The sequence below is a fragment of the Orycteropus afer genome, unplaced genomic scaffold (assembly GCF_000298275.1).
Source record: "Orycteropus afer afer isolate SDZICR_OR568_19922 unplaced genomic scaffold, OryAfe1.0 scaffold00086, whole genome shotgun sequence".
NCBI lineage: Eukaryota > Metazoa > Chordata > Mammalia > Tubulidentata > Orycteropodidae > Orycteropus > Orycteropus afer.
Genome location: NW_006921673.1, coordinates 9,569,120 through 9,573,577, shown reverse-complemented (window position 1 = coordinate 9,573,577; position 4,458 = coordinate 9,569,120).

The window sequence follows — 4,458 nt, the reverse complement described above, 5'->3', positions numbered from 1 at the left end:
ATCCACAGAATTAATATAATGAACATATCAATCACTCCCAAAACTTTCCTGATGACATTTGGTAGTCTCTCTCTCCTATTCCTTCCATTCCTCCACCCTTCTTCCCCAAATAGACACTGACCTATCTTTTGTCACTACACATTACCCCCACGACTTGTCTGCCATTATGTCATACTGTGGTGGCTTGCATATTGCTGTGAGACTGGAGGCTATACCACCACTATTTCAAATATCAGCAGGGTCACCCATGGTGGACAGGTTTCAGAAGAGCTTCCAGACTAACACAGACTTGAAAGAAGGAAGGGGCCATCCACTTCTCAAAGGACTGGCCAGTGAAAATCTTATGCATAGCAGTGAAACATCGTCTGATATATTACTGGAAAACTTGAATAGCCCTGAAACACTGTCTGACATAGTACTGGAAGACAAGCCCCTCAGATCAGAAGGCACTCAAAATACCACTGGGGAAGAACTGCCTCCTCAAAGTAGAGTCAATCTTAATGGCATAGATGGAGTAAAGCTTTTGGGAATTCACTTTGCTGATGGGGCACGACTCAAAATGGGAAGAAACAGCTGCAAACATCCATTAGTAATTGGAACATGGAATGTACAAAGTATGAATCTAGGAAAATTGGAAGTTGTCAAAAATGAAATGGAATGCATAAAGATCAATATCCTAGGTATTAGTGAGCTGAAATGGACTGGTTTTGGACATTTTGAATCAGACAATCATATGGTCTACTGTGCCAGGAATGAGAAATTGAAGAAAGCTTGGCATTCATCCTCACAAAGAATGTTTCAAGACCAATCCTGAAGTACAATGCCATCAATGATAGGATAATATCCATATGCCTACAAAGAAGACCAGCTAATACTACTATTATTCAAACTTACACACCAACCACCAAAGCTAAAGACTAGGAAATAGAAAATTTTTACTAACTTCTGGAATTGACTAAACATGCAATCAAGATGCACTGATTATTACGGGTGATTGGAATGTGAAAGTTGAAAACAAAGAAGAATCCCCAGTAGTTGGAAAATATCTAATGTGGTGATAGAAATGATGTCAGAGAATGCATGATAGAATTTTGCAAGACCATCGACTTGTACATATCTTTTTTTCAGCAACATAAATGACAGCTATTCATGTGGACCTCACCAGATGGAATGCACAGGAATCAGATAGACTACACCCACCAGCCACTCCTTAGAAGGAAGATGGGGCAATCTACTTCCGTAGTGACACTGCCTCGGAAACCCAAGGATGGATTGCTATGAATCAGGTCTGACTCGACAGTACATAATAACAACAACAACACATATGTGGAAAGAGGAGATAGAGAAGCTCAATATCTTCAGCCAAAACAAAGCCAGGAGATGACTGTGGAAGGGACAAGAAGTTGCTCATATGCAAGTTCAAGCTGAAGCTGAAGAAAATTAAAACAAATCCATGTGAACCAAAATATGACCTTGATTATATCCCACCTGAATTTAGAGACTATCTAAAGAATAGCTTTGACACATTGAACACCAATGACCAAAACCCCAAAAAATTGTGGGATGACATCAAGAACTTCATGCATACAGAAAGCAAAGGGTCATTAAAAAGACCGGAGAGGAAGAAAAGACCAAAAGGCATGTCAGAAGAGACTCTGAAAGGTGCTTGTGAACACAGAATAGCTAAAGCAAATGGAAGAAGTAACAAGATGAAAGACCTGAACAGATTTCAAAGAGCAGCTCAAGAAGGCAAAGTCAATTATAATGAAATGTGCAAAGACTTGGAGTAAGAAAAACAAAAGGGGAGAACACATTTGGCATTTCTCAAGCTGAAAGAACTGAAGAAAAAATTCAAGCCTTGATCACAATACTGAAAGATTCTATGAGAAAAAATAATGAATGATGCAGGAAGCATCAAAAGAAAATGAAAGGAATACACAGAGTCAATGTATGAAAAAGAATTGGTCAATGTTCATCTATTTCAGGAGGTGACATATGCTCAAGAACCAATGATACTGAAGAAGTTGAAATGCCCTGAAGGAATTGGCCAAAAACAAGATAATTAACAGAATATCCATTAAGTTGTTTCAACAAGTCGATACAGTGCTGGAGTCCCTTATTAGTCTGTGCTAAGAAGTTTGGAAGATAGCAACCTGGCCAACTGATTGGAAAAAATCCATATTTGTACCAATTCCAAAGAAAGGTGATCCAACAGATTGTGGAAATTATCAAACAATATCACTGATACTACACACAAGTAGAATTTTGGTGAAGATAATTCAAAAACAGTTGCAGCAGTATATTTGGCAGGGAACTTCCAGAAATGCAAGCTGGATTTAGAAGAGGATGTGAAACAAGGGATATCATTGCTGATGTCAGATTGATCTTGGCTGGAAGCAAAGAATACCAGAAAGATGTTTAAACCAAAAACACACTGCTGTTGAGTTGGATTTGACCCATAGTGACCCCTCTTTGGGAATCTGAGGCAATATCACTATGGAAGTAGATTGCCCAACCTTCCTTCCGAGGAGTGGCTGGTGGGTTTGAACCCACAGCTTTCTGATTAGCAGTCCAATGTCAGGCACTGCATCACCAGAGCTCCCAGAAAGATGTTTGACTACACAAAAGAATTAGACTGTGTGGATCATAACAAATTATGGATAACATTGAGAAGAAAGGGAATTGTTGAGGAATTCTTGAAGAATTTATGAGGAACCTGTACACAGACCAAGAGGCTATTGTTCAAACAAAACAAGGGGATACTGCATGATTTAAAATCAGGAAGGATGTGCTCAGGGATGTATCTTCTCACCATACTTATTCAATCTGTACGCTGAGCAAATAATCCAAGATGCTAGACTATATCAAGAAGAGCATAGCATTAGGATTGGAGAAAGATTCATTAACAACCTGTGATACACAGATGATACAACTTTGCTTGCTGAAAGTGAAGATGACTTGAAGCACTTACTGACAAAGATTAAACACTACAGTCTGCAGTATGGATTACACCTCAACATAAAGAAAACAAAAATCATCATAACTGGAACAATAAGCAACATCATGATAAATGAAGAAAAGATTGAAGTTGTCAGAGATTTCATTTTACTTGGATCCACAATCAACAGCCATGGAAGCAGCAGTCAAGCAATCAGACATCATATTGTACTGAGTAAATCTGTTGCAAGAAATCTCTTTAGACTGTTTAAGAGCAAAGATGTCACTTTGAAGAACAAGGTGCCCAAGCCATGGCATTTTCAATTGCCTCATATGCATGTGAAAGCCAGACAGTGAATAAGGAAGACTTAAGAAGAAATGATGCCTTTGAGTTGTGGTATTGGCGAAGAATACTGAAAATACCATGGACTGCTAGAAGAACAAACAAAATATGTCCTGGAAGAAGTATAGCCGGAATGTTCCTTTGAAGTAGGAATGGCCAGACTACATCTCACCTACTTTGGTGATGCTGTCAGAAGGAACCATTCCCTGGAGAAGGATATCATGCTTGGTAAAGTAAAGGGTCAGTAAAAAGGAGAAGATCCTCAACAAAATGGACAGTGGCTGCAACCATGGGCTTAAGTATAACAAGTATTGTGAGGGTGGTGCATGACCAGGCAGTATTTCCTTGTATGTAGGGTTGCTATGAGTCAGAGCCAACTTGATGGTACCTAACAACAGCAACAAGTGAAGTCCAACAGGACAATAAAACACATGCCAAACGTTTGTAGTCTCAGTTCGTGTGCAGTCTTACCTACCATGCTGTTGTTAGCTGCTGTGGAGTTGATTCCAACTCACGGTGATCCCACGTGTGCACAGTAGAATTGCTCCAGAGGGTTTTCAAAGCTATGATCTTTTGGAAGCATATTGCCAGGCCTGTCTTCCAAGATACCTCTGGGTGTAGCTTCCCTATTATGGATTGAATTGTGTCTCCCCAAAAAACACTCTGTTGTAAATCTCAACCCTATACCAGTGTTGAAGGAGTCCTGGTGGAATGGTAGTTAAACATTCAGTTGCTAACAGAAAGGTCAGTGGTTTGAACCTACCAGCCACTTCACAGGAGAAATGACCTGGTGATCTGGTCCTATATTTCAGTTTTGGAAACTCTATGAGTTGGTTCTATTCTACTCTATACCCACTGCCATCAAGTCAATTCTGATTCACGGTGACTCCCATTGGGTTTCCAAGGCTGTAAATCTTTGTGAAAGTAGATTGCTTTATCTTCCTCCTGCAGAGCAGCTAGTGGGGTTAAACCACAGACCTTCTGGTTAGCAGCTGCTTGAACAATTTCTCTTGGAAAGATCAGCACAAGGCTGGTCCCTATGAGGCGGAAGTTAAAGATGTCCCAGATGTCCAAACTACCGTTCCACTCCATCATTTCAGACATTAACTCCTCCTCATCATCATCCTCCTCCTCCTCCTCCTCCCAGGAATTTCCCCAGTCTTAGGGTTCTGTATTTT